Source organism: Mobula hypostoma, chromosome 7 (genome assembly GCF_963921235.1).
Source record: "Mobula hypostoma chromosome 7, sMobHyp1.1, whole genome shotgun sequence".
In the NCBI taxonomy this organism is placed as follows: Eukaryota; Metazoa; Chordata; class Chondrichthyes; order Myliobatiformes; family Myliobatidae; genus Mobula; species Mobula hypostoma.
Window position 1 is genome coordinate 101,196,502 of NC_086103.1, and position 25,307 is coordinate 101,221,808.

Consider the following 25,307-nt stretch of genomic DNA (forward strand, 5'->3'; position numbering starts at 1 on the left):
TTTGGCAGGTGGGTGGGAACTAGACTGATAGGGCTGAGAGTAGGGCAGTTGGTATACAAGTCGATGTATTGTACAGTGAGATTGTGAGGAAAGACAGGCAGATAATAGAGGGGATCTCATCGAAATATTCTGAATGTTAAAAGGCCTGAACAGATTAGATATGACAAAGTTATTTCCCATGGTAGGGGATTCTAGGGCAAGAGGGTACAACTTCAGGATTGAAGGGCATTCATTTAGAACTGAGATGTGGAGGAATTACTTTAGTCAGAGGGTGGTAAGTCTATGGAATTTGTTGCCACGAGTGGCTGTGGAGGCCAAGTTATTGGGTGTATTTAAGGCAGAGATATATAGATTCTTGATTATCCAGGGCACCAAAGGGTATGGGGTGAAGGCAGCAGAGTGGAGATGACTGGAAGAATTGGATCAGCCCATGATTGAATGGCAGAGCAGACTCGATGGGCTGAATGGCCTACTTCTGCTCCTATATCTGATAGTCTTATGGTCTAAAATTGCAGTCAGTGGGATGAGTTAAAGTATAACATGTAGAATTAGTTAATTATAAATGAGTAAGTAAAAAATCGCTTCCAAAAAAGAAAAAAGGATTATGGGAAGAAGAAGCATAAGAACATGGCATCCCAAAAAGAACAAAGGAGGTTATACAAAAAAGAAAGACAAGTCGCCATTTTAATTATACGGAAACCAAAAATAGGAAACATATAACTAAAAATGATCGTCAGATCAAATCATTAATAATAATAACGAAAAAGGAAAAGTTAAAAAAAAGGTTAACTAAAGGAAAATGATGTTATTCACAAGAAATAAGTACTCTATATAGGTTATAGAGTAACAACTATAGTAATAAGCAAAGAACAAAAATCTTGAACTTATAAAAAACCTTCATCACACGGTAGTAGGTTTATTTTAAAGAAAAACACCAGAGAAAAAAAATTGGTGCTAGAAGCACAGGAAACTAATTAAGAGAGGGTGTCTGTGTCAGATGGGTAATTATCATCCAAAAAGCTTCGAGCGGCGGTTGTAGAATGGAAGACACGACGATTTCCATCAGGAAGAGAGATTCTGAGACATGCAGGATACAATAGTGCCGGTTTGAGATTTTTTTGATAGCATTCCGACATTAGAGGTTTAAAAGTCAGTTGCTTCTTCATCACTTCGGGACTATAATCTTGAACTATCCTGAAGGAATGCTGGAGATACTTGATCATCCCTTGTCGACGAGCAGTCTGGAGAAGCTGTTCTTTAACATTGACATAATGGAAATGAAGAATAACTGGTCTGGGTGTGGAAACAGCCGCTGCCGACTTTATCCACGGTATACGATGGGCGCGGTCGAGTAATGGAGGATCGTTGGGAAAAAGTGAACCGAACAAATCCTTTAAAAGTTGAGCAAAGAATATTGCAGGGTCTCCAACCTCAACATCCTCGGGTAAGCCAATTAAACGTAAGTTTTGTCTTCTCCATCAATTTTCAAGATTGATAACTTTGGATTTAAGGTGTTGGAGTTGTTTAGTAGTCGAAGCTAGGTTCTTCTCTAAGATCTCAACTTTTGTATCTGTCTTCTGAGATTTAGTATCCAGTTCAGAGATTTTAGCATCGTGTTTTTGAACTTCAGAATTCAGGGATTTCAAAGAATCCGTGATTGATTTTAAATCTTCATTAAGGCTTTGGCGATGTTGTTCAAATTGAGCAGATAAACATTCAGATAATTTTATCCGATGCTCCTCAAACATTTCCTCCAGACACTTCATCATAACCTTGTAAGTTAATTCCATTTGTTTGGAATCACCTTTCTTCTTTCCTCCGTTCCCGTCAGAGTCTTTCCCATCTTTGGCTTTAGATCTCGTACTCATTTCTTTAAGCTCGAGAGTTACAGTTTACAAAAAAAAATTGATTAATCAGTAAATCAGTAAGATAAGGTAAATCTTCTGGTGTAAATAAAGTTGATTAGATCAAGGAGATCATAGGTTAAAAAAGATAACGGGAATGGAGCGAAGCCAGAGACGACCTCACTCCATGAGCGCTCCCTGCAGAATCATTATTATATTATTGCTATGTTTTGTTTCTATGTTTTGAAATTAATCAAAAAACTGAAAAAGAAAAAGAGTTAAAGTATAACAGAGGTCCAATGTCAAAAAGGGTGATGAATACAGGACTGAAGGTGTTATATTTGAATGTACGCTGTGTACGGAATAAGAAAGATGATCATGTAGCGTGATTAGTGATTGATAGGTATTGGCATTGCTGAGTCATGGCTGAAAGAAGATCATAGTTGGGAGCTTAACATCAAGGATACCCATTGTATCGAAAGGACTGGCAGGTAGGCAGAATGGGTGGAGTGGATCTATTGGTAAAAAATGAGGTCAAATCGTAAGAGAGAGGTGATATAGGATTGGAAGATTATTAGGCCCTTGTGGGTAGGGTTAAGAAACTGCAAGGGTAAAAATAACTTGGTGGGAGTTATATAGAGGCCTCTGAACAGTAGCCAGGATGTGGCTACGAAATACACTGGGAAATAGAAAAGGCATGTAAAAAAAGCAATTTTGTGATTGTCATGGGGGATTCAATATGCAAGTAGATAGTAAGAATTAGGTTGATGCTGGATCCCAACAGAGGGAAAAATGCCTACGAGATAGCTTTTTAGAGCAGCTTGTGGTTGAATTCACAAGAGGAAAGGCAATTCTAGATCTGGTGTTATCTAATGACCCAGGTTTGATTAGGGAGCTTAAGATAAGGTTAAAGGAAACCTAAGGAGACAGTGACAGATAGAATAGGATAGAACTTACCCTGCAGTTTGAGAAGGAGAATCTAAAATTGGCTGCATCAGTATTACAGTGAAGTAAAGGGAACTACAGTGGAGTAAAGGGAGCTGGCCAGAGTAGACTGGAACTGGATACTAACAGGGATGATGACAGGCTTGAGTTTCTGGGAGCAATTTGCAAGGCACAGGAATGATACATCCCAAAGATGAAGAAGAATTCTTAAGGGAACGGGTGACAAAGGAAGTCAAAGACACGCACACAATAAAAGCAAAATAGGGGGCCAATAATATAGCAAAAATTAGTGGGAAGCTAGAGGATTTGGAAGTTTTTAAAAGCCAACAGAATGCAACTAAGAAAGGCCACAGAGAGAGAAAGATGAAATATGAAGATAAGCTAGCCAACAATATAAGAGAGGATACAAAATGGTTTTACAGATATATACCGTGTTAAAGAGATTCAAAAGTGGATATCAGGCCACTGGAAATGATACTGGTGAGGTAGTAATGGTGGACAAAGAAATGGCAGACAAACTTATTAAGTATTTTGTGTCATTCTTCACTTGGAAGACACCAGCAGAATGCAGAAATGTGACAGTGTCAGTGGATAGAAATGAGTGTCATTGCTATTGCTAAGGAGAAGGTGCTTGGGAAGCTGAAAAGTCTGAAGGTAGATAAATCACCTGGACCAGAAGGATTAAACCCCAGTTTCTGAAAGATGTAGCTGACAAGCTTGTGGAGGCAGAATAATGATTATTCAAGAATCTCTAGATTCTGGAATGGTTCTGGGGGAGTCGAAAATTGCAAATCTCACTGCGTACTTTAAGAAAGGAGGAGGAAGAAGAAAGGAAATTATAGGCCAGTTAGTTTGACTTCAGTGGTTGGAAAGATGTTGAAGTCAATTATAAAGGAAAAGGTTTCAGGGTATTTGGAGGCACATGATGAAATAGGCCAAAATCAGCATTGTTTCCTGACAAAATCTTGCCTGACAAATCTGTTAGAAGTTTTTAAAGAAATAACAGGCAGGATAGACAAAGAAGAGTCAGTGGATATTAATTATTTGGATTGCCAGAAGGCTTTTGAAAAGTGCCGAATATGAGATTAAGAAGATAAGAACCCATGGTATTACAGGAAGGACACTAGCATGGATAGAAGATTGGCTGACTGGCAGGAGGCAAACAGTAAGAGGAATAATGAAGGCTTTTTCTGATTGGCTGCTGGTGACTAGTGTTATGCCATGGGGGGGGGGCGGTCGGTGTTGGGACAGATTCCTTTCAAGTTATGTCAGTGATTTGGATGAAGGGATTGATGGCTTTGTAGCCAATTTTGAGGATGTTAGTTTTGTGGTAGGTAGCATTGAGAAAGAAGGGTGTAGGCAGAAGGACTTAGATTTGTAGAATGTGCAAATAAGTGGCAGATGGTTATAATGTAGGGAAGTGCATGGTCATGTACTTTGGTAGAAGGAATAAAGGTATGGACTGTTTTCTAAGTGGGAAGAATATCCAAAGGACTTGAGTGATGTGCAGTATTCCTATTTCAACTCCTATGTCTTATGGTCTATAATATACGTATATTTGATCACAGTAGGCTTGTATAGACTCTGTATAATTAGATTATTTATCTATTTCTTTGGCTGTTGCAGGGTTAACTCTGTGGTGCAAGGAAACCGTGGAACTGGATTAAAGAGATTCTGGGTGGTACTTACACACCCAAAACTGTCCGAGTGACATTTGTCACATACCCTGTGACAGGTTAAAGATCCAGCAGAAATGGAAAACACTTTGGAGTCCAGTATTGCTATTAACTAATGCAATGCAGTAATATAAATGCAGATATATCAAACAGGTTAGCAATGAATATATATATATAAGTAAGTGTGGAAATATATGAAAACCAAGTCTAGGGGTAAATAGATAGTCTTATGATGATGAGTAAAATTCAGTTCAGTTCATGGTATTGAGTTGAGTAGTGTTGGAGAGAGAGAGAGAGGGAGAGATTTAAGTCTTCAGCTGAGCTGACGCTGTCAATCTTCCCGTTGTCCTCCGAAATCCTTTAGAAGTCACTAACTGTGACCACAACAATGGGAACCGTTCTTCTGTGGTGGAATCATCAACCCAGGCGAGGGTCAGACTCATGATAACCCCCCACCAGTCACACCCTTTTCACACTACAAGAGCCACTGATCGATCCGCCTGATCGATCCTGCAAAACCCACCTTTTCTGTGGGCACAACAAAGCTCATTCAATATCCAAAATCAAGTGTCTGCAGATCTAACAGCTGACCTTCTATCTATCTCACCATGCTGACTACCAACTGTCCATCAAACAGCTCCTCCCTTCTCTCTCTGTAAGAACTTGGAAGCTGCTAGTGTCCTTGTAGATAGTATAAACAAACTGTGAGCAGTCAACACCGCTCTCTCTCTTTTTTTTCTCTCTCTTTTTAACAAGGTGTCTGTGTTGAACAACTTTCTCTCTCTCTCTTTTCAAAAACACAGTTCATAGGGGTAACACACATCAAAGTTGCTGGTGAACGCAGCAGGCCAGGCAGCATCTATAGGAAGAGGCGCAGTCGACGTTTCAGGCCGAGACCCTTCGTCAGGACTAACTGAAGGAAGAGTGAGTAAGGGATTTGAAAGCTGGAGGGGGAGGGGGAGATGCAAAATGATAGGAGAAGACAGGAGGGGGAGGGATAGAGCCCAGAGCTGGACAGGTGATAGGCAAAAGGGGATACGAGAGTTCATAGGGGTAATTCAGGACCCCGTCACACATTGTACTAGAAACTACTCTTCTGGTTTATTGAGGCTTGTTGCAAGAGTAAATGGCAAACAGTAGGCCTTTGATATGCTTAAATAATTAGGCTTGAGTCACAACAATGGTTGCTTTCTTAATGACCAAATCATAAAACTGTTCATGCTCGAAACGGTAAACAATCTTAAAGTGAGAATACACACAATCTTGTGAAATGAAGAAGTAGAAACCTAACATAACCCTATCACTAATACATCATTCCTGGGTGCCTCAGATATGTGACCACAGTGAGACTGACAGGGATTCATGGTGGCTCTGGTTTGAGGCCATAATTGTGCCATGATGGTTCCAGTTTGAGATTGCAATGAGTCTAAAGAGATTCATGATAACGTGAAGCATTTGAAGGTGAGAAGATCCATGAATTTTTGAAAATTAAACGATGTACAGGAGAATAACTAAGGAAAGAGAAGGGTCTCTCTGGAAGCCAAAGGGTAACCTGATTGTGATGGTGGTGGAAGATATAAGTAAGGCTATTAATGAATATTTTGTGACAGGCTGCACAAAAGATATGATTATTTTGTAGCATGGACGAAAAGTCTGAAATATTGAGGCAACAATAAGAAAGAAAATATTGAGTGGTTCAGCATCTTTTAATGTTGATAAATCACTACACCTGAAGGAACAATATTCCACAATGTTGGCAGAAAATTATATTTACTCTGACCATTTTTTAATCTTTCCTGGATACTGGAGTGATGCTGGAGGACTGGAGCAGAGCTAATATGGTAGCCTTGTTTTCAATATGGAAGAAGGACTTCAGAGGCAAGCAGTTTTGCATTCAGTTTAGTGGGAGAGGACAAACCTTCATTTGCAATGTCACAGATTAATGAAGGATCATCAGCATGGATCTGTTAAAGGAAAGGCATGCCTGGCTAACCTGATTTTTGAGGAAGGAACAAGAAGGATCAGTGTGGGTGGAACAGTTGAACTTTAGCAAAGGTTTTAGCAAGATCACACATGGCAAACTGATCAATAAGACAAAAGCCCTATTGCAAGTGGGAACCCAATGATAAAGGGATCCAAAGTTAGAACATAAAAAAGTCTGGTGTTTTTGTGACTGGAAAGCTGTTCTTCTCTCTCTCTATTGCTCTAATGTGGTGACCAGAATTGCAGGCAATAATTGTGCATCATCACTTTGTACAATTGTAACATGACATCCTAGTCTCATACTCAATGCCATCCATTATGTTGCATGCTGAACACACTTTTCACTATCCTATCCATCTGTGTTGAAACTTTCAAGGATCTTTGGAATTTCACTCTGAGATCTCTCTGTGCATTAGTTCTCCTACTAGAATTTGACCTCCCAATATACATTTCCTGAAATGTATTTGGATTAAATCCTGTCTGCCAAGGCTCAACTCAAGTTTCCAGCTGCTCTATGTCCCACTGTATCTTTAGACAACCTTTTTCATTACCTATGATCCAACTAATTTTTGTGTCATCTGCTGACTTATTAATCAAACCACCTACCTTCTCATCCAAATCATATAAACTCCAGTCCTTACAGTACACAGTTTGTTACAGATTTGCAGTCAGAGAACTCCCATCCATCACCACATTATGCCCCCTTCCAGCCAGCAGATTTTAGATCCAGTTCACAAACACCCCTCAGACTCTTTGTGCCTTACCTTCTTGTTGAGTCTATCCTGTGGGACCTTGTCAAAAGCCTAACTAACATCCATGTAGAGCACCTCTAATGCCCTGTCTTCATCAACCTCCTCAAAATGCTCAGTCAGATTTGTGAGACATTATCTTCTCTGCACAATACCATGCTGACTCCTTTTAATCAAATCCCTAACTTTCTAAATGGACATGAACCCTGCCCCACAGAAAGCTCATCAATAATCTCTAGGTTAGGCTCACTGGCTTGAAATTTCCAAACTTTTCCCTCCTGTTCTTTTTGAACAATAATATACTTTATATCACTGATTTGGACTTAAATGTGGAGGTCATTCATCATAAAGCATTTTGAATTGGTGCAAAAAAGTGGATATGTAGCTTATAGTAAGGAGGAAAACTTTTGACTTCTGGAGAATCGAGTTTGTCTGATCAGTTCAATTCTTTTTAAAAATTTAGACATTCAGCATGGAACAGCTGCTCCAGCCCACAGAACCACACCACCCAGCAATCCACCTATTTAATCCTATGTTAATCACAGGACAATACATAATGACCAATTAACCTACTAACCAGTATGTCTTTCAACTGTGTGAGGAAACTGGAGCACCCAGAGGAAACCGAAGTGCTCACAGGAAGAATGTATGAACTTTCTTAAAGAGGATGCCGGAATTGAACTCTGCACTTCAATGCCCCGAGCTGTAATAGTGTTATGTTAGCTGCTCTACTACCTTGGCACCGGATAATGGAATTCATTATGGGGGAAATGTGGTAATGCATTTGGGGAATAAGGAAAATGCTAAATTCTTTGCAGTAAATAGCAGTATAAAATGGGGTGTGGAGGACCAGAGAAATTTGGAACGGACGTCCACATTTACGCAAAGGTAACAAACTAAATGGCTAAGGTGCTTTAAATGGATTGCAAAGGCTTTTCTTTATAAACAAAGATATTGGTTATAAAAGTAGAGAGTTTATACTAGAACATGCATTATTCAATGTAGATTGACTACCAGATGAACTCAACGCCTTCTATGCACGCTTTGAAAGGGAGAACACAACTATAGCTGTGAAGGTCCCTGCTGCACCTGATGACCCTGTGATCTCCATCTCAGAGGCTGATGTTAGGCTGTCTTTAAAGAGAGTGAACCTTCGCAAGGTGGAAGGTCCTGATGGAGTACCTGGTAAGCCTTTGAAGACCTGTGCCAACCAACTGGAGGGAGAATTCAAGGACATTTTCAACCTCTCACTGCTACGGGTGGAAGTTCCCACTTGCTTCAAAAAGGAAACAATTATACCAGTGCCGAAGAAGAATAATGTGGGCTGCCTTAATTATTATTGCCTGATAGCACTCACATCTACAATGCTGAAATGCTTTGAGAGGTTGGTCATGACTATACTGAACTCCTGCCTCAGCCAGGACGTGGACCCATTGCAATTTGTCTATCACCACAATAAGTCAATGGCAGACGTGATCTCAATGGCTCTCCACATTGCTTTAGACCACCTGGACAACACAAACACCTACATCTGGATGCTGTTCATTGACTATAGCTCAGCATTTAATACTATCATTCCCACATTCCTGATTGAGAAGTTGCAGAACCTGAGCCCGTGTACTTCCCTCTGTAATTGGATCCTTAACTTCCTAACCAGAAGACCACAATTGGTACGGATTGATGATAACACATTCTCCTTGCTGCCGATCAACACTGACGCACCTCAGGGGTATATGCTTAGCCCACTGCTCTACTCTCTATATATACACATGACTGTGTAGTTAGGCATAGCTCAAGTACCATCTATAAATTTGCTGACAATTGAACCATTGTTGGTAGAATCTCAGATGGTGACGAGAGGGCGTACAGGACTGAGATATGCCAACTAGTGGAATGGTGCTGCAGCAACAACCTGGCACTCAACGTCAGAAAGAGCTGATTGTGGGCTTCAGGAAGGTTAAGACGAAGGAACACATACCAATCCTCATAGAAGGATCAGAAGTGGAGAGAATGAGCAGCTTCAAGTTCCTGGATGTCAAGATCTCTGAGGATCTAATCTGCTCCAACAAATCGATACAGTTATAAAGAAGGCAAGACAGCGGCTATTCCTTATTAGGAGATTGAAGAGATTAGGCATGTCAACAAATACACTCAAAAACTTCTATAGTTCTACCGTGGAGAGCATTCTGACAGGCTGCATCACTGTCTGGTACGGAGGGGCTACTGCACAAGACCGAAAGAAGCTGCCGAAGGTTGTAAATTTAGTCAGCTCCATCTTATACTTGCCTACAAAGTACCCAGGACATCTTTAGGGAGCGGTGTCTCAGAAAGGCAGCGTCCATTGTTAAGGACCTCTAGCACCCAGGGCATGCCCTGTTCGCATTGTTACCATCAGGTAGGAAGTACAGAAGCCTGACAGCACACACTCAGTGATCCAGGAACAGCTTCTTCCCCTATGCCATCTGATTCCTAAATGGACCTCGACACTTTAGACTCTACCTCACTTTTTTTAAATATACAATATTTCTGTTTTTGCACTTTTTAAAAAAATCTATTCAATATACATACTTGATTTACTTGTTTATTTATTATTATTTTTTCTCTCTGCTATATTATGTACTGCATTGAACTGCTGCCGCTAAGTTAACAAATTTCATGTCACATGGCAGGATAATAAACCTGATTCTGATTCTAATAACACACATCAAAGTTGCTGGTGAACGCAGCAGGCCAAGCAGCATCTATAGGAAGAGGCGCAGTCGACGTTTCAGGCCGAGATCCTTCGTCGACTGCGCCTCTTCCTATAGATGCTGCTTGGCCTGCTGCGTTCACCAGCAACTTTGATGTGTGTTGCTTGAATTTCCAGCATCTGCAGAATTCCTGTTGTTTTCTGATTCTAATATGCAGTTCTGGTCTCCACATTACAGAAGAATGGGACTGTCCTTGAGAAAAAAAACAGCAGAGATTTCCAGGGATTTTATCAGGACTGGAAACGTATAGCAACGAGGAAAAATGACCAGTTTGATTGTGTTTTCTTTGGAACAGATGACGCTGAAGGAGTTCATAATTAAGATGGATACAAATATGATGGCTCTAATATAGTAAATGGAAGCAACAACTTTACTTCGTGGAGGAGTCAAAAATGAGGAAACATGGATTTACAGTAGCTGGTGTAAGTAATAGAGAGGAGATAAATTAAATAAAATCATTCCGAAGGCAATGGGTTAGATTATTCCCAGAAAGAATGACAAGGTCAGAAACTGCCAACGTATTTAAAAAATACTTCAATATTTCGTTGAAGAGACATGACCTGCAGTGTATCAGAATATCGGATTTTTTTAAGTTCAAAGTAAATTTATTATCAAAGTATGTATATATCACCATATGTTACCTTGAGATTTGTTGTCTTGCAGACATTTACAAGAAAATAAAGAAATACAGTAAATTTTATTGAAAACTAAATAACAAAGACTGGCAAACAACCGATGTGCAGAAGACTAATTACGCAAATAATTTTAAAAACAAGTAAATAAATAATGCTGAGTTATAGAGTCCTTGGAAGTGAATCTTTCGGCTGTGGAGTCAGGTGAGTGAAGTTGAGGTGAGTGAAGTTATCCACACTGTTTCAGGAACTTGATGGTTGAAGGGGTGATAACTATTCTTGAACCTGGTGGTAATGGACCTGAATCTCCTGAACCTCCTGCACAAATAGCCTGGACCATGGGCTCCTTGATGATGGATGCTGCTATTTTGTGGCAGTGCACTCCTTGTAAATGTGCTGAATGATGTGAAGGACTTTGCCCCTGATGGATTGTGCAGTGTCTAGTATTATTTGTAGATATTTCCAATCATAAGCTTTGATGTTTCTATACCAGCCTGTGATGCAATCAGTCAGGATACTATCCATTGTGCATCTATAGAAGCTTGTCAGAATTTTAGATATCATGGCAAATCTTCACAAACTTCTGAGAAAACAGAGGTGCTGTCATGCTTTCTTTGCAATGGCCCTTATGTGTTGGTCCCTGGACTGATCCTCTGATATGGAAAGCGAAGGAATTTAAAGTTACTGACCCTCCCCTCCTCTGATCCCCTAATGAGGACTGTCTAATGGCTTCTGGCTTCTCCTTCTTGCAGTCAGTAATCAGTCTTTGGTTTTGCTGATGCTGAGTGGTACGTTGTTGATGTGCCACGAGATTTTCAATCTCTCTCCCATATGTCGAGCTTTACATTCCTTCATCAACAGTGGTGTTGCCTGCAAACTTAAATGTGAAGACACTTGGCCACACAATCATAGGTATGATTATGAGTGGCGCAGTGGGCTAAGCACAAATCCTTGTGGTGCATTTGTGCTGATGAAGATTGCGGAGGAGATGTCACTGCCAATCCATACAGAAAGTGAGGAAATTGAGGATCCAATTGCACAGGGAGGTACTGAGGCCTCAGTCTAGGAGCTTATTGATTAGCTTTGAGGGGACAAGCACAGGCAGGATTGCAGAATGGTCTCTTCCTGCACCTCAAAAGTTCCATGATTGCATGATTCTTTTTATCTGGGCTCACCTTCATTTCAAGAGTAAAATCAAGGCTAATATTCCCACTGAAAAATGAAAGAAACCTTTTCTCTTCTGTTTGTGAGAGGCTGTAGGTGGAACTCATATCAGACTATGGTGCAAAATAGTCAATCATGAACTAAAAAACTGTAAATCTCATTGTGTGATTTGTTTCTATAGGTAAGAAAACTAGTCCTTATGTAACAAGCTCTGCTATTCTTTGTTACCCATTCTGTGATATTGGTCAAGATATCCTTCACTTCCCAACATTTATTTTTAAATGGATATTCCTGGTATGAACCATACAGTAGCTGCAGCATTTTCCTACATAACAACAGTCGTAGCATGTCAAAATAATGAATTGATTTTGGGGGCCTTGCAATAATTTCTGAGCCACTTCATAGAATACCCTGCAAGGACTCATCTTTCTTTGTCAGTTATAGTTGTCATCAGCAGCATCTCCTGTTAACTTTAGTACTTGTTTCTTATAGAAAACAAAAGCAATCCTGAAGTCCAAGTTTCCAGGTCTTAGACAAAAATAGGAGACAGCAAGTATTTTTGTAGACTGCAGTTGCTTACTTTGAGTGATTTTTTTTAAATGTACAGACTGTCAAAGAGTTACAGCTTATCAGTGCTGAAAAATATTGCTCTTTTGTCTTGTTGGACCCCAGTGTGATTTAATAAAGTCTCTTGAGCCAATTAACAGACTGGACATCATTATGTCACATGACCCTATATATCTTTTGTCTGCTGTGTATAGCTCACAAAATAAACTCTTGGTTAAAAATGGATTTTTTTTTCTCCATGCACAATCACATTATGCTGTTATTCACTGAAAAGTTTATCTGCTGAAAGCAGAAGGCATGTAAGAATTGCACAGCAAATTTTTTGTCAAAGAATTGAAAAGCAGTTCTATTATTATAATAAAAGATAGCATCCGACTGTGAATATTTGTCTATTTATATGCATTTCTTCAGAAATCATGGAGATATAAAAATTATGCATTTGTATATTCCATTTGCAAAGCTCAACCCTTGCCTGGTTTATATTTTTGAAAGTTTTTGGTGTAGGAGGTCACTATCCAAACTAATATTTATGCATACAATTGAATTAGTTTATTCAAATATAGTCATCTGCTGAATGAAGTCCTTTCTTTGTCACTGAGTGAACTTTATCAGGCAGAAATATCTTCAAGTTTGCTGCTAATAGAAGGATTTCAAACATCCTGGCAATTAAATAAAAAATAAATTCAGCTAACTTTAGCTTTCATAATCTGAAGCAGTTGAAGCTACATATAAGATGTGCCCCCGTGGCAATTGTTTATGCAAGTTCGCTGCTACCAGCCAAATAATTCTTTTACATATTTTACTGTCCCACTCATTTGCACAAATTTTCTTTTTTTGTCATTTCAATTTCAACAATTACTGAGGTCTGCATTACATCAGCCTTATTTAGCCATAACACGAGCTCTATGCTGAAATTAGTACAATGGTACTTTCAAATGTGAATGTCAATCGTTTTGGAAAGTAGCTGTCAATGTTAATGAAAGGAACTTTTCAAATATGTTTTATCTCTCCATTTCCCCAAATAACCTTGGACAGGATTTCAAATGTGCCCATTAATCTGATAATGAACCGATATGAATATGAATTGGGCTTTCAAGCAAGGTGGTGGAAGTTGCTGAGGGGTGGACGGGTGAAGTTTGTGGTGAGGGTTGAAATGTGCATTTGTAATGGAGAAAAGCCTGAACTCAAATGAACAGGTCAGAATATGTGTTCTCAGCTAATATGAACCAGTTTACTTATGTGCCAGAGACGTGAGTGGACGTGTCAAGAGGGAAATGGAACTGAAAACTCCATCTGAGCTCACTTTCATTTCAGGAGTAGAATCAAGGCTGATATTCCCACTGAAAAATGAAAGAAACCTTTTCTCTTCTGTTTGTGAGAGGCTGTAGGTGGAACTCATATCAGACTATGGTGTAAAATAGTCAATCATGAACTAAAAAACAGTATGGTTGAGGGGTGGGAATCAAATTGAAGAGACTAGGAGAGAGGAGGTAATTCAGAAATAGAGAAAGCTAGTAGACAGGGTGTGAGGGAGAATAGGCAGGGGACAGAGAATGGTAGCATTCAGACCGAAGGTGTAGGGGAGAAGGAAGAAAAAGATAACAAAGTTGCTTGCACCATCAGCGGTAACAGAGAGTAAGAGGTGGAGAGTTTCTTAAATGAATCTATTTTAATGCTAGGAGCATTGTAAGAAAGGTGGATGAGCTTAGAGCATAGATTGATATCTGGAAATATGATGTTGTAGCTATTAGTGCAACATGGTTGCAGGAGGCAACTAAATATTCCTGGATTTCGTTGCTTCAGGAGGGATAAAATTTGAGGGGCAGGAGGGGGAGGTGTTGCATTGCTTGTCAGAGAAAATATTACAGCGGTGCTTAGGCAGGATAGATTAGAGGACTCATCTAGGGAGGTCATTTGGGTGGAATTGAGGAATGGGAAAGGTGTAGTAACGCTTATAGGGGTGTATTACTGACCACCTAATGGGGAGCGAGAATTGGAGGAGCGAATTTGCAAGGAGATAGCAGATATTTATAGTAAGCACGAGGTTGTGATTGTGGGAGATTTTAATTTTCTACACATAGACTGGGAAGCCCATTCTGTAAAAGGGCTGGATGGTTTGGAGTTTGTCAAATGTGTGCAGGATAGTTTTTTGCAGCAATACATAGAGGTACCAACTAGAGAAGGACAGTGTTGGATCTCCTGTTAGGGAATGAGATAGGGCAGGTGACAGAGGTATGTTTTGGGAAGCACTTCAGGTCCAGTTATCACAATACCATTAGTTTCAATATAATTATGGAGAAGGATATGACTGCACCCAGGGTTGAGATTTTTGATTGGAGAAAGGCTAACTTTGAGGAGATGCAAAAGGATTTAGAAGGAGTGGATTGGGACAATTTCTTTTATGGGAAGAATGTAATAGAGAAATGGAGGTCACTTAAAGGTGAAATTTTGAGGGTACAGAATCTTTATATTCCTGTTGGGTTAAAAGGAAAGGTTAAAAGTTTGAGAGAGCCATGGTTTTCAAGGGATATTGGAAACTTGGTTCAGAAAAAAAGAGAAATCTACAATAAATATAGACAGCTTGGAGTAAATGAGGTGCTCGAGGAATATTAAGAATGTAAAAGGAATCTTAAGAAAGAAATTAGAAAAACTAAAAGAAGATATGAGGTTGCTTTGGAAAGTAAGGTGAAAATAAATCCCAAGGGTTTCTATAGTTATATTAATAGCAAAAGGATAGTGAGGGATAAAATTGGTCCCTTAGAGAATCAGAGTGGACGGCTATGTGTGGAGCCAAAAGAGGTGAGGGAGATTTTGAACAATTTATTTTCTTTGGTGTTCACAAAGGAGAAGGATATTGAATTGTGTAAGGTAAGGGAAAGAAGTAGGGTAGTTATAGAAAGTATGATGATTAAAGAAGAGGAAGTACTGGTACTTTTAAGGAATATAAAAGGGGATAAGTCTCTTGGTCCTGACAGGATATTCCCTAGGACCTTGAGGGAAGTTAGTGTGGAAATAGCAGGGGCTCTGACAGAAATATTTCAAATGTCATTAGAAACAGGGATGGTGCCGGAGGATTGGCATATTGCTCATGTTGTTCTATTGTTTAAAAAGGGTTCTAAGAGTAAACCGAGCAATTATCGGCCTGTGAGTTTGACGTCAGTGGAGGGTAAATTGATGGAAAGTATTCTTAGAGATGGCATATATAATTATCTGGATAGACAGGGTCTGATTAGGAACAGTCAACATGGATTTGTGTGTGGAAGGTCATGTTTGACAAATCTTTTTGAATTTTTTGAAGAGGTTACTAGGAAAGTTGATGAGGGTAAAGTGATGGATGTTGTCTAAATGGACTTCAGTAAGATCTTTGACAACGTTCCACATGGAAGGTTAGTTAGGAAGGTTCAATCGTTAGGTATTAATATTGAAGTAGTAAAATGGATTCAGCAGTGGCTGGATGGGAGAGGCCGGAGAGTAGTGGTGGTTAACTTTTTGTCAGATTGGAGGCCGGTGTATAGTGGTGTGTCTCAGGGATCTGTACTGGGTCCAATGTTGTTTTTCATATACATTAATGATCTGGATGATGGGGTGGTAAATTGGATTAGTAAGTATGCAGATGATACTAACATAGGTGGAGTTGTGGATAATGAAGTAGGTTTTCAAAGCTTGCAGAGAGATTTAGGCCAGTTAAAAGAGTGAGCTGAAAGATGGCAGATGAAGTTTAATGCTGATAAATGTGAGGTGCCAGATTTTGGTAGGACTAATCAAAATAGGACATACATGGTAAATGGTAGGACATTGAAGAATGCAGTAGAACAGAGGGATCTAGGAATAATGGTGCATAGTTCCCTAAAGGTGGAATCTCATGTGGATAGGGTGCTGAAGAAAGCTTTTGGTTTGCTGGCCTTTTTGAATCAGAGCATTGAGTATAGGAGTTGGGATGTAATGTTGAAATTGTATAAGGCATCGGTAAGGCCAAATTTGGAGTATTGTGTACAGTCCTGGTCACCGAAAGGAAGGATATCAACAAAATAGAGAGAGTACAGAGAAGATTTACTAGAATGCTACCTTGGTTTCATCTCCTAAGTTACAGAGAAAGGTTGAACAAGTTGGGTCTTTATTCTTTGGAGCATCGAAGATCGAGGGGGAACTTGACAGAGGTATTTAAAACTATGAGGGGATAGATAGAGTTGACGTGGATAGGCTTTTTCCATTGAGAGTGGGGGAGATTCAAACAAGAGGACATGAGTTGAGAGTTAAAGGGCAAAAGTTTAGGGATAACATGAGGGGGAACTTCTTTACTCAGAGAGTGGTAACTGTATGGAACGAGCCTCCAGAAGAAGTGGTTGAGGCAGGTTTGATATTGTCATTTAAAGTTAAATTGGATAGCTATATGGACAGGAAAGGAATGGAGGGTTATGGGCTGAGTGTAGGTCGGTGGGACTAGGTGAGAGTAAGAGTTCGGCATGGACTGGAAGGACCAAGATGGCCTATTTACGTGTTGTAATTGTTATATGGTTATATTATATCCAGTGCTTCCTATTTCCGACATATTGTTCACACTTATTTCCTCATTCCTTGATAACTGACTCTGTCCTGCACAGCTTCAAGTGAAGAAGACTGACAGGTTCACAGGTTCTAAAATGCTGTATCAAAGACAAAGCAAGAGTCAGGGCAAAGATCTGAAGGTCTGGTTTCACCTGAAGCCACTTGGTATGCATCAGTAACTATTAAAAAGTTCAAATGAAAGAAATGGAACCCTTTGCATTTGTGTTTGACAGAATGCTGCAGTATTGTTTTTACATTTTGTAATGCCACCTGAAATTTATCAGTTAGCTCAGTTTCAACAGTTTCCCATTCCTGTGACTTGAGGGTCAACTTACTTTTTCATTCATTTCATGGTAAATGTTATTATTTGATATGGGGAGCATTAGATCAGTAAGCTTTAGTGGGTAAAGCACTGTTTTGGACAAAGGGGATGAGTCTTGGTGATGATTTTGTTAGTGACGGTGATAAGAATGGGTTTTGTGATTTCGTTTGAAGCATTATTATCTGAATATTTAAAATATTATTAGAAGTCTGAATAGCAATATGAATAACTACACTGGCAATTGGTGTCCATTTTTATTCACCTCTTCCTCCAAGATCCTCCTCATCTATAGTTTATCTGTGGTAATGCACAATACTGTCAATCTTGAACCTCATGCCTTCCCCACCTCTGTATACTGGTTACCTCCTCCCACATATTCAACCCTAAAGCTGCCTGCCCCTTTTGAGTTCCTCCACCATTCTGTTTTGCTTTTTTGCTGTCATTTTTGACAGCGTGACTCGAGGGTACCAAAAGGTGCCTCAAAACTCCCGCCACCTGAAGGGACGATTCAGCATTTTAGTGCTTCCTCGCTAACGTACAAAGCACTGGAGGAACTCAGTAGATCAGACAGCATCTATGGAGGGAAATGGACAATTGACATCTCAGGTGAAGACACCTCTTCTGGATTGCTTCATCAGCCCTCCAGTCCAGATGAAGGGTTTCAACCTGACCCTCTCCATTTCCTACTAAAGATGCTGGATTTCCTCCAGTGCTTTTATTGGTCCTGCAGATCACTGATGGCCATGTGCCTTTTGCGACGAACTCACACTGGCATAGTTAGTGTGGGGAGGGACATTACCTTTAATAAATGCTTCCATAAACTTTTATCCTCTAAGAAAAGCCTGATGTGGCTCTGATTGCTGTGTCTTCAACACGTTGCGTTTAAGGTTGCAGCAGTGGTGTTAAATGTCCATTGCATGCTGACTCACACATTGCTACGTGCACAATAGCATCCACAGATGATCCTAGATCAGATTCCTATCAGGCACTCTGGACTTTCAATAGAATTAGCATTTCCATTCAATAAAGTAGCCCAGAAAATCCATGCTTAATCTGATTGTGCTTCTGTGGTAGACTTAGTTTAATGTCATACGAAAGATAGCACTCTCCAGCTTCCACTGAGATGACAGCTCTGATAACAACTTTAAGTCTCTAGAATATGAATTGAACCTGTAATCTGCTGACGCAAAAGTAAGAAAACTCCCACTGAACAAAGTGGAAAGAACACATCTGATATCGTTATAATACATTTAGAAATCATGCAGGAGTCAACATTTTGTATTTTAACCTGGATCTTTGTCCATCTCACAATGGGAATAGTTGGCAAAAAATAGGTGCAACTTAGATAAGTACAGAAAACATGAGAAGTCCTCTTGCCACCACACAATACAAAATAAGTTCATTCTTCACTTTCTTGAGAGATATTCCCTCCACAGTTTGAAGACAGCCAATCACCCAGCCTTTAATATTCTACTTTTAATTCTTCCCCTTACATTCTCTTTTACTTTTGTGACACCGTTTATGCCATCTGCTTTCACAATTTCCATTTACTTCATCCCAACTATCTCATCTTTATGTTTGATGTATAATTTATCCACCTTCATCTTTCAGCAGGACCCTCTGCTTCTTCCTTAAACAGAGGTACAATCAGTCCCCAGCACCAAGACACTCGTTCACCTTGTTTAACTCTTCTCACATTCAACAACGTGGATCATTTTCTGTAGATTCTATGTGTGGCCCGGATCAGGGCCATACCCTCCAAATATCCCGACCTGCCTCTTGGTTTTGTTTTGCACTTCCTTACTTTCCCTTTTCTATTTTCTATTTATGATTTATTATTTCAATTTTTAATAATTACTATCAATTTGTACCCCAGGGAGCACAAAGAGCAGAATCAAATATCGCTGTGATGATTGTCCGCTCTACTATCAATTGTTTGGCGACAATAAAGTATAAAGTATAAAGTATAATTATGAGGTATTGTCCTGGGCCCAAACTATGTGCATTTTTCTGTGGGATATATAGAGAGAGTTAGGCTTCTTCTCTCAACACTTTTTCTGGTACATAGTTATTCCCTGCACTCAGTCAGAACTGGAAATATCATCACTTTGGTGCCACTTTCCACACAGTTCATCACTGACTCTTCCCTTCCTTTTCTGGATCTCTCTGTCTCAGACTATAAATAAGTATTCATTATGAGCTTATGGAAAATCCCACAGCTATCCTGACCATACTTCCCTCCACCCTTCATTGCTTTCCATTCTCCCAGTCCTTCTGTTTCCATCAGATCTACGCTGATGATAAGATTTTCAGCAAAGATGCCTCACCAATAACTTTTTCCCCGGTTCTCACTTCCCCTGTAGCCTAATTAACAGAGCTCTTGATTGTGCTTCATCTATTTTCTCACCTATTAGCTAGCACAAGTTTAGAGTTCTCTTGGTCCTTACTTTCCACCCTATCAGTTCTCACAATCAATGCACCATCTTTCACACTTTCTATAACCATCATTTGGTGCCCATAATATGGTCTCCCTGTAACAGAAATATGAAAGGCAGATTGTGTGATTCTTTTGCAAAGCACTTTCATCCAGCCCACAAGGATGACCTTGAGCTTTCAGTTGCCTGACACCGTTCCAATGAGGCATAATGAGAACTTGTGGAACATGAGGAATAGACGTTAAATATGGACAAAATAGCTGAACTCCGCGGTGGTGCCCTTCACATCAAGACAACATTTGATCCTAGGCCAAAAGTGGGGAAATGGTGGGCATCTTGGGTGGCATGGATGAACTAGGCTAAGGGGCCTGTTCTCATATTGCATTACTCTGTGACTCTCATTGTGGAATCAAGAAGCCCTGGTTAAACTGAAGTCAAACCATTGTTCACCATTGTACTAAGTATGGGTTTAATCATTAGGGGAAAGCCCCTGTTAGTTAGATCCATACTTACCACAAAGAAAGACAGTTTTGATGGCTGAAAGTCAATCAGTTCGGACACAGGGCATTTCTGATCTAGGTAGCATACTAGACCCAACTCCAGCTCCTCAGCACCTTCCAATGTAAGGTCCAAAGTAAGGATGCTTGCTGATGACTGAACAATATTCAGCAGCAGTCATGGCTGTTTAGATAAAGAAGCAATATACATCCAATTGCAGCAAGACCTGGACAATATCCAAGCCTGGTCTGATGGGCAAGGACAATATCCAACAAAATAAAATCTAACTATTACTTCCCAACCTTAAATAGTATTACTATCACTGAATGTCCCACTATCAATATCTAAAAGCTTACCATTGACAAGAACTAATTGACTAGCATTGTAGACAACATGTCTACAAGAATAAGTCAGCGGCTGGGAATCCTGTGGAATATAATCCAGTTCCTAAATCCCCAAAACCCGTCCAGCATCTGTGAGGCTCGAGCCTGGAGTATGATGGAGTACTCTTGACTTGCCTGGAAAAGTGCAGATTCATCAGTTTTCAAGAAGTTTTATATCATATAGGATATGAGAGCTCACTTGTTAGACACCCCACTCCACCATTCCCTTTCTCTCACTCCACCACCAGTGCTGCTCAGTAGTTGTTAGTTGTTAGACACCTCAACTGTAACCATTCCCTCACTCCACCAGTGCTGCTCAGTAGTTGTTAGTTACACAAGCTACAAGATTCATTCCAGCAGCCCATCTCAGAGAGCATCGCCCAAACCCATGAAATTTACATGAGAAAATCTGCAGATGCTGGAAATCTTGTCCTTATCTGCCACCCCACCAGCCTCTGTGTCCAGCACGTAATTCTCCAAAACTTCCACCATCTCCAACAGGAACCCACCAACAAGCACATCTGTCCCTCCCACCCACCGACACTCCGCCTTCTGCAGGGATCGCTCCCTATGCAACTCTTCGTCCTTTCATTCCTCCCTACTAATCTCCCTCCTTGTACTTAACCTTCCACAAGTGGCACACCTGCCACTACACCTCCTCCCTCACTACCATTCAGGGCCCCAAACAGTCCTTTAAGTTGAGGCGACACTTCATCTGCAAATCTGTTGGGGAGATCTACTCCGGTGCTTCTGGAGTAGACTCCTGTATATCGATGAGACCCGGCATACATTGGGAGACTGCTTCACTCACCACCTACACCCCATCTACCAGAAAAAGCAGGATCTCCTGGTAGCCACCCATTTCAATTCTACTTCCCATTACCATTCCGGCATGTCAGTCTAGGGCCTCCTCTACTGTTGCCATGAGGCCACAATCAGGTTGGAGAAGCAACACCTTATATTCCACTTGGGTAGTCTCCAACACGATAGCATGAAGATTGATTTCTCAAACTTTCAGTAATTGCCCCCCTTCACTATTCCCCATACTTGTTTCCCTCTCTCAACTTACCTGCCCATCAGCCCCCTCTGGTGCTCCTCCCCCTTTCCTTTCTTCCACGTTCTTCTATCCTCTCCTATCAGATTCCCCCTTCTGCAGCCCTTTATCTCTTTCACCAACTTCCCAGCTCTTTTCTTCACATCCTGCCCACTCCTAGTTTCACCTATCACCTATCACCTTCCCTCCACCTTCTTATTCTGATGCCTCCTCTTTCTTTCCAGATCTGATGAAGGGTCTTGGCCCAAAATGTCAATGGTTTACTCTTCTCCATACATGCTGCCTGACCTGCAGAGATCCACTATCATTTTGTGTGTCTTCCCATGAACTTTACCACAGCTTAGGACAACAAAGGCATGGAACACAACTATCTGGAAGTTGCTCTCCAAGCCACTGACCATCCTGATTTGGAAATACACCATTGTTCCTTCATTATCATTGGGTCACATTCCTGGAATTGTTCCTCAGCAACATTGATGTAAACCTACAGCTAACTACAGCCTTCTCAAAGGCAATTCTTGACAGTAAAGTAAATGCTAGCTCAGCCTGTGAACTCCACATTTCTTGCATTAATAACAAAATATTTTTTTTTGTCTGGGCATTTGCAATTTTTCAGGTTTAGTAGTGAATTCTACAATTTCAGACGAATAGTTTTCTTTGTTTATATCAGTACTGGCCACCTCTACTGCTAGAATATCTACCTTTACTATTAATTGAGTGCTTCTATCTCCTCAGACACTGCCTGATCTGCTGAGTATTTACCTTTTGGTTTGAGTTTTCTACATTCTGACCTGCACTTCATAACGTCTACATGTCCTATTTTTGTTTTCTCAGAGTTTCCTCATCAGACTATCAATCGGATAGTGTGGATAGCCAGAGGCTTTTTCCAAGGGCTGAAGTGGCTAACACAAGGAGGCATAGTTTTAAAGTGTTTGGAAGTAGGTACAAGGGGATGTCAGAGGCAAGTTTTTCACACAGAGAATGATGTGTATGTGGAATGCGCTGCCAGTGACGATAGTAGAGGCAGATAAAATTGGGTCTTTTAAGAGACGCTTAGATAGGTACATGGAGCTTAGAAAAATGGAGGGCTATGGGGTAGGGAAATTCTAGCCAGCTTCTGGAGTCGATTACATGGTCAGCACAACAATGTGGGCTGAAGGGCCTGTAATGCACTGCTGATTTCTATTTCTATATTCTAGATGTAAGAAATAATAAATTGAACTCAGTTTTCAAATTAAAGCTATCCCGATTTCTCACTTTCTCAGTGCTGGACCTCAATCATTAGCTTTACTTTTCATTCTACAGATGTCACCAACATTACTGAGAGTTTCCAACATTTTCTGATTTTTATTTCAGCTTTCCAACATATGCAATTTTTGGTACCATTGTTAACATGTCAAGTTGATTAAGGGCAGATGGATCTTGTCAGCTATAGTTGGCAGCTTATCTAGGAGAAATAAAACTGTGATCTCAAACTTCCTCTAGCAGCTGCACCCTCTCATGAGGAAGGCTTTGAGACTGAACCCTGAGGAAAAATCCAGAGCTCCAAGAAAAAATCTGGAGCACGAGTCCCTAAGGCAATCCCATGTTGAGTTCAACACTGACTGGCAACTCTGCTGGTGCTGAACTGTATCGGTCTCTGCCTTCCTTTGGATTCATCAGCTGTCTGGAGAGGGGGAGCCTGCTGCATGGGCAACAGCTTGCTCTGTACATCATATTATCCTGGCTTATGTATCACTTAGTCAACTGGGATTCAATATCCATGGTCCATCCTGACCAGCGGAGGGTCTCTCAGGTTGATTACTTATATCAAAACTACTTATCACTTATATCCTGAATATCTTATATCCTGATCACTTATATCATGAACTACTGACTTTTTTTTTCTCTCTGTAACTGCCTGTCTTGCCATGTATTGCCATCACTTGTTGTTCTTCTTTTACATTTCTGGCTAATTTCTTTCAAAATATTTGTTTTACACAAGGCATGTGAATGATATTTCAAAAATATTCTATCACATGTTTTTTTATTCTCTAGTAAAGGGAGCTAAAAATACAACACCTTCCTGCTAAAGTGCAACCACACCAGTCTGCATTTTAGCTTTGTAAAGTTCATCACTGTGGAACCATTCTTAGCCACAATAAATCAGAATAAGTTTGACCTTTTCTAAAGGAAATAGCATTTATTTATACAGCACAGATAACAGAGATGTATTTAATTCTCTACGATATACTTTGCTGGTTTACGGTCAGTCTGAATAGCAGTACGGCAAGTAGTGCTGCTGCAGTCCAGATTCAGCCCTGAACTGTGGTGCTGACTATGTAAGGTTTTCCACAACTTCCTTGTGACCACCGTCACGTACCCCGTGACGGGTTAAAGATCCAGCAGAAATGGAAAACACTTTGGAGTCCAGTATTGCTATTAATTAATATTATTTATTAGTAGCTACGCAATACAGTAATATAAATGCAGATAAATCAAACAGGTTAGCAATGATTATATATATGTAAGTGAGGAATATATAGGAAAACCAAGCTTCTTCAAGTCTAGGGGTAAATAGATAGTCTTACGATAATGAGTAAAGTTCAGTTCAGTTCGTGGTATTGAGTTGAGTAGTGATGGAGAGACAGAGAGGGAGATATTTGAGTCTTCAGATGAGCTGATGCCGTCGATCTTCCCGTTGTCTTCCAAAATCCTTTAAAAGTCACCGACTGTGGCTTCAACAAAGGGGACCATTATTCTGTGGTGGAATCGTCAACCCAGGCAAGGGTTGGACACATGGACAACTCCCCATCGGTCAATCCCTTTTCTCACTGCAAGAGCTACTGATTGATCTGCCTGATTGATCCTCCAAAAACCCACTTTTTCTGTAGGAACAACAAAGCTCATTCAGTGTCCAAAAACATGTGTTGCAGGTCTATCATCTGACCTCCTATTTATCTCACCGTACTGAGTACCAACTGTCATTCAAATAACTCCTCCCTTCTTTGTCGGTGTAAGAATGCACTAGCAGACCATGTCCTTGGAGAAAGTATAAACAACCTCCAGAGAAACCATAACCTCGATTGTCCATCAAATAATGCCGCCCTCAGTCCATAGCGACTTACGAGCTGCTCGGTGCCTTCTCTCTCCGAAATCAGCAGAAATCCAAAAGTTACTCCCAGTTCTTCCTCGTGCCTTAAAGAAACAGTCCACAGGAAACATGAAACTTAGGGGTTCATAACACCATCTCAAAGCAGTCTTTGTCTCTCTCTCTCTTAAAAACAAGATGTCAGTGTTAAATAACTCTCTCTCTCTCTCTCTTTTCAAAAGCACAATTCATAGGGGTAATTTAGGAACCCATCACACCACATCAGATTCTCCTGTTTCTTCCTGTGTTCTACAAAAAGTCTGATTTTGTCAACTAGTTGGCTAATCTAAATTCTCTGAGAAGGTGGCGGAAGCATCACATGGAGTTGATGAGTATGCAATTGAGATCAGGTTACGGGGAAATAGGTGGAGAAATAGAACTGATGGGTATTCTCTCTTTGAGCTAGTATAGCTTTGATGGGCTGAATACCTCCTATATCATGAGAAAAAGAATGAAGTGAATGCTGTTTTTTGTGTATCATGTCAAATGCTAAAATTTATTTTCTAAACAATATAACAGTAATTCTACTGATGTTAGAAGATTAACAGCTGCGGTATATTTTCCTTCAAAAAGTGTAATTTGGAGTTGTGCCAGAAAGTACAATGACTGACAGACCATCTGATGGAGGCG